Below are 15917 nucleotides of genomic sequence, written 5' to 3'. Positions count from 1 at the left end.
AAACCTCAAAAATCAATCCATGTGTATATACTAATAAAAATAAGATTAAGTACTTCAATTCATTTTCTTATTGTTCAAAAACCAATCCATGTGTTGACACTGGATTTTGACACGTGTTTTGAATCGGCGTCAAGGGAGGAAAAGATTGGCCGACGCAGTAGGCTAAAAGCCACAGTTGGGAATCGGCCGATTGGTGCTACAGTGTTTCGGCCAATTGGCGAATGGAGTTGATGAAGGTCGGCCGATTGGAAGTTGGAGTAGCTTGACCGGTATGGGCCTAAAGTGGACCGTAGAAGAAGATTAGTTAAAGAAGAAGGTTGGCCCGTGGAATACGATAACCAACTCCGATACGAGTTGTGTTAGTAAATATTTGTTATCATTTAAAATTAGAGATAGATCCTAGTCGGTTAGGAAATCAGTTGTAACAGGCTATAAATAGCCATCTCTAGAGATTTGTAAACATCACATCAATCAATACAACAAATCTACTTATTCCTCGTACTTTACTTTCAAGTCGGCGACTTCGCCAAAAACCTTTTCTTTTCACGAGTTCGTACGGATTGGCAGGACTGCATCGACACGATCTCCGGCCGATTTATAAGTTCCGTTTATCGAGTAATATCTAAGCTTTAACTTCCGGCGCATTGTTGTCATTTCGTTTAGATTTAATATTTACTACAATTATAGGTTTTATCTATTGTTCTAGTTTTATCACCAGTTATCCAGCTTGAGATTCGAACTGTCGGCTTCGTTATTGTTATTCTTATTTATCGCCACATAGCCGATTAGATCTATTTCAAGTGTTGCATTTGTAGCGTTATTTAATTTGACCTAGTGATTTCTTTCCAACTGCTACGTGAACATCGGCTATTTTATAGCCGGTCATCTCTACAGTAAATCAGCCGATTCGCTGATACGCCTTTTGAGACAGATCGGAACTTTAGCCGATCGAAACCCCTGGAATTTAATACGTTTCTTTCCTTGTCAATCAACAGGTCAGATTGATTGGCACGCCGCGCAAACCGCACCAGGGTGATAACCCGAACAGGAGTTAAGCAGATTCTCCCGGGTCGTGTGTCCGACACTGAAGATCATCGGTCGATTTTTAGCGCCAACACACTTTTGGCACGCCCGGTGGGACAAAAACAACATCCAGCATGTCGAAAGCTGCCGAGATCTCCGAAGACAACGTCATCAAAGTTACTGAAGCAGATCTCAAGGACGACCAGAAGGAAGAGTTGGCAAGACACATAGAAGACTACAAGAAGACATGCTTACAATCCTTTAGTCGTACCAGAAGCGGGGAGACCGTCAAGAAAGCTCCTCTTCCAACTCCCCGCCACATCACCATCGCTAAGGACTCGGGAAAGATGTCTGACATGATTCAACAGTCTGTTTACCAGGCTATGATCGACCAATCCTCGGTGATGACCAACACGGTTTACAACACCGTCATCAGTTCCTTGGTCAGCGGAGTAGCTCAGGAGTATCAGGGACCAGCGTACCCCCCGCCTATCGTAGCCCTAGTCAGAGGCTTCTCTGCGTTACCAAGCACATCTCACTCGGCTCCTCAGCCGACACTGGCACAACATGGAGGATACAATGCTTCAATGCCCCTAGGGTACAACAGCGCGCCATGCTACCAATCGTAAGCACCGTCTCACTCAATGCCTTGGGGGCACCAGCAACGGCAGCCGAACCAGATCAGTCAACTAGTTACAGACAATCCCCGGTCCAAGCATAATTCCAGTCGGCTAGTTAGCCAACGGTCCCACAACATCAGCCAGCTTTGTTAGAAATCGACAAGGGGTCAGACACTGCAGAGACACTATATGATGGAGCGGTAGACCCCTTGTGCCATCAGCTATCAGCTATTCAGCCAACTATGCAACCACAGAATCTGCAGCACACTCTGATCCATCACCTAGCCATCGCACCGCCGGTTCTGCAACATGTGCCGATTCCTCAACCGGCCATACGTCAGCAGCAGGAGGATTGGACCGCAAGAATAGAGGAAGTAATTCAAGATCAGTTCGGGTTGAAACCGAAGGTGCAAACCTACACGTACAATGTTCCTAACTTCACCGAGTTTTCGAGGCTGGATGACACGTCAACCGTGGAGCACGTGAATAGATTCATTATTCAGTGCGGAGAAGCCGCCACGCAAGATGCACTGCGAGTACGATTGTTCACTACGCTGCCGCCCAATTCTATCGTCACTTGGGCCGATTTGGAGAAGCAGTTTCATAAGTACTTCTATGCGAGAGTCCACGAGATGAAGCTCTCAGATTTGATTAGCCTCAGGCAGAAGAGCGATGAACCAGTGACTAGTTACGTGCAGAGGTTCAGAGAAATCAGGAACAAGTGCTACACCCTAGTCCTGACTGACGCTCAACTGGCCGATATTGCCTTCCAAGGTCTCTTGCCGCACATCAAAAAAAAAGTACGCCTCCCAGGAGTTCAAAAGCTTAAGCTAGATCGTCCACCGACTGTTCGGTCAAGAGGTGCGCCCTTTCGACCAGCGGAGAAATTTTCAGAAGAAGGTGGCACACTTGGAGGGTCTGAATCAGAGGAAGAGACAGAAATCGGCCTAGCCGAATGGGTAAAAGAGAAAAAGCCGATATCATGCCCATTTGGAAAGAAGGAACTAGAAGCATTCAACTTTGACACATCAAAGGCCGACAAAATCTTTGATTTACCTCTCCAAAGGGGCAAATCAAGCTTTCACCTTATCACACTATCCCATCGGCCGAACAGCTGAAAAATATGAAGTATTGCAAATGGCACAATGCCACATCTCGTGACACAAACAAGTGCAAGATCTTCCGACAGCAAATACAATCAGCCATTGAGCAAGGCAGGCTCAAGTTCGAAGTTTCGGCAAAGCCAGTGAAGCCGATGAAGATCGACTAGCATCCTTTCCCTACTAACATGGTCGATGCGGGAAGAAACGTACTCCAAACCAAGGTGCTGACGTCAAAATCGGCTAAGAGAAATGGCGCTGTGGACCCCAGAAATCAGGCTACGGTTGAGGATGTCAAAGGAAAAAGACGGGTCGAAGACGAAGGCGAAGGATCAGAAAGATCACGTAGACCCATCTCCTCCCAATTCTTACTCAACAAGTATCAGCGGTAGCAAGAAAGTTCGAGACACCACGAAGAGATGATGCGCCGACATGAAGATCACTGGCGGTGCCTGTTCTTCATCCACTGCTAGGAAAACAACCTCAGGTTACCATCAGCTGATAATTGCCCTGAGTGCAGCGATCAATATCGCAACAGTTGCCCGTTCAAGAGGTCATGCTCCAGAGATAGAGGATCAGAGCCGATCAGCAGAAACTGGCGCGAACAAGAAGATCGGCACCTTTCAGTGCGTGATCGGCTGGGGGGGCAAAGTTGACCAGTATGATCAGCTGGGGGCTAGAGTTGACCAGTATGATCAGCCGGGGGCAGAGTTGACCAACACGAACGACTGGGGGGGCAGTGCTAGCGCGCATGATCGGCTAGAAAAGATGGCCGATGCTAGGGTGTCAGATGAAAACCCCCTAGGGTGAAAACCAGACTGGGAGCGTGCAAAACCGCCGGCCAAACCAGTGAACCCCAGATGGTGCCCCGACGGCTTGACCAAATCCCAGAAATGAAGAATCCAACGTCTGCGCCAATGGGAACAACAAGAAGAAGAACAGAGGCAGATGATGGATAAGAAGGACGACATGTCTCGAGTCTAGCGCCCCAAAAGAAAAAACAACGAAGAAGTCGATGACCAGGGGTCGACAGCAGACGTCAGCATGGTGTTCATCTTGCCAATAGAGTTTATGGCTCCTGTCGATCGGGACGACACAACTGGAATAGAGGAGCAACTAGCACAATTGGCTTTGGAGCCAATGACAGCCACTTTTGAGAAACCCGAGGATGAAAAACGACAACATCTCAAAGCCCTATTCCTCAAAGGACACGTCAACGGGCGACCTGTCACTAGGCTACTGGTAGATGGAGGCGCTGTAGTCAATATCATGCTGTATGCTATGTTCCAAAAATTGGGCTAAAGTGATGAAGATCTGACCAAGACGGACATGATGCTCAAGGATTTTGAAGGCAACGTATCCCCCACCCGCAGGGCACTCTGCGTCGACCTCACCATCGGCAGTAAGACCCTACCCACTACTTTCTTTATCATTAATGGCAAAGGGTCCTACAACATATTGCTCGGTCGCGATTGGATACACGCGAATTGCTGCGTCCCGTCTACAATGCACGAGTGCCTCATCCAGTGGTTCGGCGACAACATCGAGGTAGTCACCGCTGACTCCGCCTACAGTGTTGTTGCGGCCGATACACAATAGGGGAGCTGTGAACATGTCAGGTGCATATCCGGCCGAACCTGGGACACCGATTTCCTAAGGGTGTTCGATTTTGGTCTACAGCCGATCTAAGCAGTCGACTCCGAAGAATCAAACTAGATGGATCAGTTCATCCGTGAAGATGGGAAGCTTGGGCACGAGTTGACGTCAGCCGATTCATTAGAGATGGTGGACTTAGGAGATGGTAGCAAGCCAAGGCCGACGTATATTAGTGCTAGCTTAGATCCCGAGTACAAGTGTAAATTGACAAGTTTATTGAAAGAATTTAAAGATTGTTTTGCTTGGGAATACCATGAGATGCCTGGTCTAGACCGATCCATTGTCGAACACCGGTTGCTTATAAAATCAGGATATCAGCCGTATCAGCAGCCTGCACGATGGTGCAACCCTAAAATACTACCTGATATAAAGGCCGAGATTACAAGATTGATTGAAGCAAGATTTATTCGGCAGCGTCGTGATGCTGAGTGGATTTCCAATATTGTACCCGTATACAAGAAAAATGGGAAGCCGCGCGTGTGCATTGACTTCAGGAATCTTAATCAGGCTACACCGATGGATGGGTATCCAATGCCGACATCCGATGTTTTAATAGACGCTGCCGCGGGACAGGATAGATTATGCAACAATTGTGATTCCTTTTGTTATCTTATACTGAAATTGCATTAGTGTCATCTAGGTGATATGGATCTAGGACAAGAAGTTGTGGTTGAGGTCGACAACCGTGATAGTCTGGTAACTGACCAGTCAAGTCGATCATTCAGGAAGAGAGCCCTTCATGATTTTTTGCATCAGTTTAGTGAGGCAACCAAACCATTCTCCGTAGACAGGCATCCTACAACCCACCTTTTCTTGAATATGTTGCTAGCAATCCGAGATGTTTTGCTTGATGAGGTGTGGATTTCAAATAGCTAATGCCATGCAAACAAAGTTTGAAAAGCACTGTACAAAGCCTAATTTTGCTCTTCTAATAGCTGTTGTTCTTGATCCAAGTATCAAAACTAACTTCATCAAGTTCTATTTCTATACCATTAGTGAAAATGTTGAGGTTAAAATGAGGGAGTTAAATCGGTATTTGAAGAAATATTACATAGAGTATGAAAAGATTGTCAGGAGCAACAGTGTGCTTGTGTTCAATATATCAAATGATGAGCAGAGCGTAAGTGAGTCCGACGAGTCTGGTAGCACTTCTTTAGGACAAGTTTCTGGTAAAAGGTGGGTAGAGCTTGCATTCGCTCAGTTTGCATCACAAAGCTTCGAGGCCCGTCAAGAATGGTCAGAGCTGGATATTCACCTGGAGAACCCTAGATTCCTTGTGAGGTCAGATGAGCACTTCAATGTTCTTGCATGGGGGAAGAAGAATTATGATACTTATCCAATCTTGTCCTTGATGGCTAGAGACTTTCTTTCTATTCCTATTAGCATAGTATCCTCAGAATCAGCCTTTAGCGTAGCTGGAAGATAACTTGGGAAAAATAGGACATCTCTCTCACCTGAAATGCTTGAAGCATTGATCTGTGTAAAACATTAGCTAATCGGGTTTGATGAAGAAGAAGAAGGTGAACCAATGACCGGTCATAGAATGTTTGATTCAAACAAGGAAGATGAAGATGATGATAAAGGTAAATGGGTCTTACACTTAGCTTATTGTATTTAGCTTATTGTATTTCAATTTAATCAATTTACATAACGTTAGCATGGATTGTGATAAAGTTTCTTCTTATACCAATCTTTTATCTTGCTTGAAAATTTGGCATATTTTGCTGTGATTTAGTCACAGTTTCTCAATTTGCAGTTTGTCTGACGTTACAAGTCTTAGTGATTGTAGTTTTTCTTCTGATCAAGAACAGGATCAGCATCCAACATGTCAAATAGTATAGCAGCTTTGCTCTATAATTTTTGAAACTTCTTTCTTAGGCCTGCAATATTTATTGTACCAGTTGACAGGATAGATTAGCATGGCTGTTGTGGTGAAATTCAATCTTCTATCTTCTTCCACTACACCAGATTGGAGTCTCATCTATCACTAATCAGTCCATGGACTCATTTCTACTACACAATGTGCTTCGCAGGCCAGGCCTCAAGGGACTACAGATTGGTTACCTTTTTGGTTGGCTAAATGAGAGCATGTTGCGATGCAGAAATGTCTTTCTTATTCCCTAAATTCCTGCTGCCCTCACCATCTCTCTTCCAGAAACCTAAAAGGATTTCTTGTGCAGCCCCGACGGCTTTGCTATTTTATGTGCTGGAATTGGACAAATGTTTCTGATTGTCTTGTGCACTCCTTGATCTAGATGCATCCATTCATGCATGCTTGACAGTGTCTTTGTTCTGTCTGACTGTTTTTATACTTGATGTCCTAAAGCTATCTTATTTTACAACATAGTTTCTTGCTACTTTTTTATCCTGACTAACTGGTATATGCATTATTTACCTCTATGAACCAGTTGCTATTCCGGACAAGGATGATGCAGTTTCTATTTCTATAGTGACTTAGAGTGGTTGATCTGAGTGGTCCTGCTATCAGTAGCATGAAAAAGTTTTTTGGAGTGGTCTACCACTTATTTGTGATCTGTGTGGTGATTTGGTGATCTGTGTAGCAAAGAGGATTTGGCTAGTAGACGTGGACTCATGCAGTGTGCCTGTCTGTTCCTTTACCTTTGCATGCTCTGACCTGTGATCTGTTCAGAGTAGATTTGGCCAGCAACTCTGGCCTATGATTTGCATGTGAGAAGACAGAGATACAGAGAAGCCCATGGATACTAATTAGAGCCTCTTTTCTTGCTTGTTTGTACTAATTAGAGCCCACGGATCGTTATGCTTCAGTGCAAATCCTATTGGCCCATGGGCAAATATAGGATCATGGCTAGATCAATGTGCAATTTCTTAAAGGATCGAATTGGATCAAGCACTAGTAATACATATAAGGGTTGGATAAGGTTGGGCTAACTATTTTGATTAGAGGGTTGAAGCAGGGTTGGGGCCGGATTTCGATCCATTACCAGGCCTACCAGTGCCTCACCATCTGCAGCCTACTATTTGACTCCACTAGGCAATGAAGAACCATGTATGATGGATCCTTGGGCCTTTGGGGTGTCTGTAACACACTGATGGAAACCTAGTGACGGTATCCTGTTCCCAACAAAAGATTCATATTGAATTTGCAATTGGAACAACCATAATTAAGGATTAAAGTTTGACATACATCACTGAACATTTCAACAACAATGAGACCACCATCTGTACATCATCGTCCTTGTCGGCCTTCCCTTTTAGCAACAATGAGTCAAATTTGTCGTGCTCAGGGTCCTCCTTGTCCGCTCAGATCTGTTCAATGATCCACATGGCTTGGATGTCCTTCTGAAGTCAGTGTACATCCGATGATCATATAGGCCGTCTTGGAAACAAACGATGACGTTGCACTCCATTATGTATGTAATGGTCGCCTTTGCTTCAAAGAAGCGGCGTATGTAGCTGCGCAAATCGTTGGTCTTCTCCCTGCATTGGGCTAGATCTACGCAGTTGCTGGGACGTTGTAGGGTGCCACAAAGTTGCAAGTGAACGTCTTCTTCAAGTCTTCCCATGTATTGATGGAGGATTTAGGGAGTGATTCTAGTCAGGTGAGTGGTGCTGCCTCCATGATGATGGGAAAGTAAATGACCTTGGTATCGTTGGTTCCTCCGGCTAGTCCAATATCCATGTAATAGCACTTAAGCCATTGATGTGAGTCTCTCTTGACGTCATACTTGTTGATTCTTGATGGTTTGAACTTCTCAGGGTAGCCCATCCTTCTAACATGTTGGGAAAAAACGGGGAAGCCATCAGAGTTGTCCAGCGGGTGATCGAGCTATTCTTGGTCCCGTTCGCATTGTCAGCTAGTTATTATTAAGCAAGCATCACGATTGGATTTAATGTGTTGACGGAGGTCTCCGATAGGGCGGTTAGGGTTAGGTGGAGCGCTGTGGTGGCCACGGACGCCCGGGGCTCCACCCCAATTTCCTGTGTCGTTGTCCCTTAGGGCTTCTCGTGCGCCTTTTAATCATCTACGGTGGCTGATGCCATGCTGGTTTTGGAAGTGGTGCAGTGATGGTATCGGACTTATCTGGTCGAGTTGTTTATATGCTTTTTGGGTGAATTTCATCAACTCTTTGGTTTCTTATGTCTGTGGCACGGTGCCTAGGATGAAGACGATTGATGGAGACAAATAAACCCAATATTCATGGAGATGCTGTGACATGAAGCTCCAAATAAATATGCAAGGAAGTCTAATGGTCTAAATATTTATTTGACTAAATAAGAAGTTTAAGAGCCATCTGTTAGTGTGTTCAGTTTTATCTAGCACTTCATCTTCTAGTTTATTTGGCCTACGTGGTCTATATATGTAAAGGACTCTTAGATTTTTGGGGCAGAATCTATGATCAAGTTAACCACTGTTGTTGGTGAATACTAGAAGGAATTCGTGAGTTACAATTCCATCTAGATTTTTATCTTACTCATGTGCCTCATGTATTGATCGTCTGGTTTGTTCTAACCATTGCATCAGTTGGTACCAGAGCCAGGTTCGAGTCAATGGTGGGTGGATGAAGGAATCGTGGCTGTGCACACCAGTGGAATACTTCTGCTTAGGATGATGCCGCTGAGGAGGAGTCTTTTGATGAGGCTCCCAATCGCCATCGGCACCTAGACGACATCGACGCCAGATTGAGAGATCAAGATCAAGAGTTGAGACGTCAAGTGCATACTCTAGTGCAGCACATGGCATCCATGCAAACTCAGATGACCGAACTTGCTGACACTAGGCGGCGGAGGGGCATACCAGAAGATCAATACAAGAGGCACACGAGTAAGACAGAAATCTAGATGGAATTGTAACTCACAAATTCCTTCTAGTATTCACCAACAATAGTGGTTAACTTCATCATAGATTCGACCCCCAAAATCCAAGAGTCCTTTGCATATATAGACCACGTAGGCCAAATAAACTAAAAATTGAAGTGCTAGATAAAACTAAACAGATGGCTCTTAAGCTTCTTATTTAACCAAATAAATATTTAGACCTACACTTCCTTGCATATTTTTTTTGGAGCTGCACGTCATAGCATCTCCATGAATATTTCTAGGAGAGTGTTGTAGTTTCTCCCTTCAACTTGTTCAAATGCACTATCCAAGTTACGTTTATCTTGGTAGTGTTCTTGGACGCAGTGCCGCCTTTCAACTCCCTTCCTATTCTCATCTTTGTGGGTGTCTCTTGCTTCATCATTTTCTTCTCATGCATTGGTGGTAAGCTCACCTTGGAAGATGTCCTCCAACCTTTCATCCCTTCAGTGTGAGCTTTCCATGAAAAAGACCTCACGCTCGGGTGAAAAGCTATCAGAGCTTGAAGTGACGATGATAGTAATCTTTCCTTGTTTAGCAATGGTGAATAGGGGAGCTCCAGTTTGGAATGGTACATCATCTAGGCAGGCGATGAGGCGTGATTCGTCATCCTTAGCAAGGGTAGTTGGCTTCATGCTGGGTGAGTAGATGAATCTTCCTTGTAGGGTTCATGTGATAACCAGACCTTGCTACAGGTCTGATAAGGGCGTCTCCTCGTCTGAATCCAAGTAGTTGCCGGGGTCCTCAATTCCATTCATGTTAGATTGGAATCTGGACATAGCATCCTAGTACATAGTGGCTACATTGCGGAGTCCTTATGGGGAACAGGGTGGGTGGGAGATTGAATCGCTTGATGGTTGTGAACCAGCTCGAGTAGATTGATCCAAGTCAGAGTAGAAGTCAGGCATAGCCTAGACTTGTCCTCCCAACCTCTAGTCAAGTAAGAGATCATGAACTTGCCGGGGCCTTTGATGAGGTCGTTGAGGCCTTGGTGATGGTTCTTCATGGTACAGAGCTTCTTCTTTGGGGGTGGGCACAATGTAGCAGTGGAAGTGTTGCCACACCATCTATGACGTAGACCCAGGAGCCGAAGACAAACATTGCACTTTCTTGAAACACGACAGTAGGCTTGATGATGATTTGTGCCATCTAATTTGCCAGGGTATCATCGCTGAATTCCCCTACATGACGCGCCAACTCTCGGCATTTAGACTAGCAACCTACTGAGGAGTATCCTGAGCTAGTGGATTGGTTGGAGGGGTTTCACCGAGATCAGGAACTCGAAGGTGAATGCAGACACAATTTAGACAGGTTTGGGCCGCTGAATAGTGTAATATTGTACGTGTTGTATAGTGATTATATTGCGTTGATTGCATGAGATGTCTTGGAGGGGATCCTACCTCGCCTTATATAGCTTGGGGTAGGGTTACAGGTCGGTTATTATAAGAATCCTTGTCGGTTAAGATAGGAGAAGTCCTAATTGTATTACATCGATTACTTTCCATTTACCCAACTAGTTCTATATATAGCATAGTCAACTACGCCATCCTGCACCGTAGTCTTCATGTAAGACACGCATAAGTGTCATGTCCCATATCTGGAACAATTTGTGCCCTACAGATTGGCCCATGGATGTATATATGACACCTTGTTTGTCGTATTCCTCTAAGCTTTTACGAGCTTTGACTGCAACTCCTTGCATAGTTCAAAACCATACATATAACTAGCATTATCAACCACTCTCTTCGTACGAGTACTTCTAAGAGATTCAGGCAATACGTCCTGATATTGACAAAGTCACCATAGTCAACTCGTCTACCACAAGAATAAAATTGACATTCTTAAAATAAATCCACAAAAAGATGAGCATCGGTACCTAGTAGAGGATCTCAAGCCGAAACCTAACCAACTGAAGACACATGTCCCTCATAATATTATCCGGCATATTTCCAACATTAGTGACTACTAAGTTCATTTTGCAGGCACAAGTTCACCATAAGTTGATGTTGATCCACTGCCGGTATGGTCGTTGATGTTGAAAGCGTCAGATCACTTGGCCACCAAGTGGTCTACGAGGACCAAGAAGTGGCAAATTTGTACATGCTCAACTGGCGGGACAATACTAGGTGCTTATTGCCAGAAGTTTGCTGGCAAGTATAAGAGAGGTATGGGACGGGACATCTTTTGAAAAAACAAGTGTAAAAGCAACCAGTGGATAGTGGTTCAATGCATCATGTTCGACCTAGTGGCAAGCACGAGCTACAATAAAAGTATACAAATAGCTTATAGAGAAGTTATTCAAGGCACATAAGCTCTCAGTCCTCGCAAATGCATCGGATCTAAGTCCCAAGCATGGCACTTAGATTTCCATATAGATATATCATCGTATCATTGATCACGTTGTCCATGGTGCTTGCAGCTGCTATGGCTTCCATAGGTCCGAGCAAGAGCAACGGTGGTGAGGACAAGGACCTTGCCGTCATGCTGGCTTTCAAAGCTGAGCTATCAGACCCTCTCGGCATCATCCATGGCAACTGGACCACCGGCACATCCTTCTGCAACCGGATCGGCATCTCGTGCAGCTAGCGCAGGCAGCGTGTCATGGCATTGGAACTGCCTGGCGTCCCCCTCCATGGATCGCTCACTCCTTACCTTGGTAACCTTTCTTTCCTCTCTGTCCTCAACCTCACGAACACAAACCTGACGGGCTCAATTCCAGACGAATTAGGAAGATTGAGCCGTCTCAAACTCCTTGATCTTGGCAATAATGGCCTGTCAGGGGTCATCCCAGCAACCACCGGAAATCTCTCGAGGCTTCAAGTTCTAGACTGGAGTCATTCCAGCACAACTTGGGCAGTTGCGAAAGCTTTCATATTTGCTTCTCTCCATCAATCACTTACAGGATCCATCCCTGCTTCTTTTGGTAATATTTCTGGATTACAATACCTGATGTTAGACGGAAACCAGTTGGCTGGATTAGTACCAGCAATTACATTTGGAAACATGGAAGCTTTGGTGGTTCTTGACATTTCAGCAAATAGCCTATATGGAAACCTCAGCTTTCTGGCCGGGCTTACCAAGAGCAGAAATCTCACTACCATTAACTTCTACTCAAATAATTTCACTGGTAGCATCCTAGGCTACGTGGGGAATCTGTCAAACCAGTTACAACAAATCAATGCATATCAAAACAAGATAGATGGCCCTTGATGGTCTAATCACTGGTCTAATGAAGCTAAGTATATACGAAAACCAACTGCATGGTGCGATTCCAGAATCTTTCATGACGATGGAGAATCTTTAGACCCTTGATTTGAGTGTAAACAACTGGTCTGGCTCCATCCCCTCTCAGATTTCAATGCTCAAGAATCTGCTACTATTGATCCTCTGCAACAACCAACTTTCTGGCTCCATACCAAAGGACATTGGTAACCTCACAAACTTACAGTACTTAATATTGTATCAAAACAAGGTAACGTCAACTATACCCCCAAGCTTGTTTCATCTCAATGGTCTCATCCAACTAGCTTTGTTCCAAAACATCTTAGAAGGTGAACTACCGACCGATATAGGCTCTCTCAAGCAGATGGACATGATGGATCTCTCTGCCAACCACTTGGTTGGTAGCCTCCTGGATTCAATTGCACAACTTCAAATGGTGACTTACATAAATCTATCGCACAATTCGTTCAATGGTTCAATACCAAATTCTTTTAGAAAGCTACACAACTTGCAATATTTGAATCTATCCCACAATGATCGCTCTGGTACGATCCCAAACTTCTTTGCTAATTTTTCCTACCTCGCAAGTTTGGACCTGTCTTTCAACAAGCTAAAATGCCAAATACCAGAAGGCGGTGTTTTCTCAAATATCAGTCTTGAATCCTTGGAGGGGAACACAGGTCTATGTGGCGCTTCACATTTGGGACTTGCACCTTGTCATAGCAAATATTTCAGGACCACTAGTAGCCATCATATGCTAAAGTTTTTGCTCCCTGCTGTCATCATAGCAATTAGAGCTATAGCTTCCTGCATATATGTATTCATTAGAATGAGAATGAAGAAGCAACAAGGGATTGTAGTTTCTGGAGTTGTTCTTGACATGATCGGACATCCGATGGTCTCCTACCATGAGCTTGCTCGTGCCACTATTAATTTTAGCGATACCAACCTCTTGGGTTCTAGAAGCACTGGTAAAGTCTTCAAGGGCCAACTTGAAAACGGATTGGTGGTTGCAATAAAAGTTATAGACCTGCAGATGCGACAAGGCATCAGAAGTTTCGATGCCGAGTGTCAAGTACTTGGCATGGCAAGGCACCGCAACTTGATAAGGATACTGAGCACCTGCTCCAACCTGGACTTTAGAGCTTTGATTCTTGAGTACATGCCCAATGGAAGCTTAGAGACACTCCTACATTTCTCTGAAGATAGAAGTAACTTGATTTTCATGAAGAGGCTGGACATCGTGTTAGACGTGTCGCTGGCAATGGAATATCTGCACCATGAGCACTGTGAGGTGGTCCTGCACTGCGCCTTGAAGCCTAGTAATATTCTGTTTGATAGCGACATGATAGCTCATGTGGCTGATTTTGGCATAGCAAAGTTGGTGTTAGCTGATGACAGCAGCATGATCTCTGCGAGCATGCCTGGAACACTTGGATACATGGCACCAGGTACTAGCACTCCTACCCTTGGCCAATTCAGTTCTTGTTAAACAATTGACTGGATTAACTCCTCATTCACCATCATTGCATAATTCCAGTCTTGCTCTAACTCGTGTTTCTGTATTCTCTGAGCAGAGTGTGGTTCATCCGGAAAGGCATCACGGAAGAGCGATGTGTTCAGCTATGGGATCATGCTACTTGAAGTCTTCACTGGAAGGAGACCTACAGATGGTATGTTTGCTGGAGGTTTGAGCCTTAGGCAGTGGGTTCATCATGCTTTTCCAATGGAGCTTGCTCATGTTCTAGACGAGCAGCTTGTACCGAAGGACCCTTCTTCCAACTGCAGCATCAAAGACTTTCTTGTGCCTATAATCGAGCTGGGATTACTCTGCTCGTGCGACTTGGCTGAGAGAAGGGTGACTATGAGTGATGTCGTTCTAAGACTCAAGAAGATCAAAAGAGGCTACACAGAATTGGCAGAAACCATCCGGGATGTGTCCCAGTGAAGTGAATATTACCTTGCGTCGATAAATAGATGTTTCCTGCTGCACAAAGAATTAGTATGTAGCATCAACAACAAGCAGTAGCAAACATTAATAAATTTCACCTAGTTTTTCTTTTCCCTCCCAAGGTTTGGGACTAAAAGGCGTTATTGTCGTTGCTTTTCCCCTAATGTAGAAATATGCCTATGCCAGAGGTCCCCAGTAAATCCAAGAAATGATTGTCTAGTCTCAATAAAGAAGCTCGACCATGGGGAGAGAGACTCTCTCTGGGGTTTGTTCTAAGAAGGTGCCGCACTTCCTATATCTGAATGAGAGTTTTGATGACTCCTGGAATTCACGTTCCAACTAGTCCACCGTCAGAAGCTTGGCATCTAGTCTCATATATAACTGTGATCTGCCGTGAATGAGCTAGTCGTAAGATTAGCTCATTCACGACAGATCAATTGTTCATCTTCCTTTTGATTCCCTGCAATCTCTGCATGGTAACCAGAAAATATCACCTTGTAAGGTGCAAGAGTTTTAGTGAGGACCAATGGTGGTCACCCTTGGATGATGAGTGATTGACAACGTTGAGTGGAATGATGTTGCTCTTTGCTTGAGATTGCAGGTGTAAGATGTGACATGGCGGTCGACAGCGTGCGATGAAGGTCAAGTGAAAGGTTCATGCTGATGGACCAAGGGCGGTGAAGGGTGAACACGAGTAGGCTTGGACCGAGGGACCCGAGGAGTCCGGGCGGAGCCATGGGCGATCAACATGGTGCACAGAAGGGTGAGAGAACATGACGAGATGGAGACGGCGTTGGTCGAGTGGACCGGGAGGCTTGGCAGAGGCCGGACACGTGTCGACATCGAAGAGGTTGCGTGGTGGCCAAGCGGAGATGGAAGGTTTGGGTGGTTTAGACCTCAAAACCACCATGCCGGCAGGTTTTCCGGTTTGGGCCTCAAAATCAGGGGCGAGCCTGATACGGCCACAATTTTGAGGAGGGCACGTGGCATCATCACGAAGCTTGCATCGAGGCGAAACAAAGTCGTGAAGGTGGCGTGTCCGTCCGATGCGTCTACAAAATCTAGACCAAAATACCCCTGCGTGGGTAGTTACCTTAGTTGTAGTTGTAGGGGTATTTTCATCATCAGACGTGGACTATATATATTAAAGTTGGCTGGCTTAGAGGGGGACTTGGAACCCTAATTTCATTTGCTTAGAGGCTAGCCAAGTGCTTAGAGAGAGGAGAGGAGGAGATGAGAGGGTGAGAGCTTCTTTTCTCTTGATTTCTCCATCCTAGGGGGTGGATGAAGGATGCAAGCTAGTCCTCATCTTGTAAAGATGTTGTCTAATTTTTGTCTCAAATCCGTGGCTAAATCTCGTTGTTTCTCCTATTTTTCTTTTTTGGGATTTTCGGGGTATTTTCGTGGGAATTTTTCATTCTTCGAGTTTGAGCCCAAATCCTGCGAGGTTTGTTGGGGGAATTGTTGCTAGGATCCTTATGAGCATCTATGATGTGATCCCCCCTCAAA

General features: G+C 45.0%; 1 pseudogene; it reads left to right on the top strand.

Annotated features, from left to right (window-relative positions):
• Positions 1–11423: 11423 nt before the first annotated feature.
• On the top strand, positions 11424–14687 carry LOC117860209 (uncharacterized; annotated as a pseudogene).
• Positions 14688–15917: the final 1230 nt, after the last annotated feature.

Source organism: Setaria viridis, chromosome 6 (assembly GCF_005286985.2).
Source record: "Setaria viridis chromosome 6, Setaria_viridis_v4.0, whole genome shotgun sequence".
Classification (NCBI taxonomy): Eukaryota; Viridiplantae; Streptophyta; class Magnoliopsida; order Poales; family Poaceae; genus Setaria; species Setaria viridis.
The sequence above is the reverse complement of the archived record's forward strand: the minus strand, read 5'-3'. Positions and strand labels throughout refer to the sequence as shown.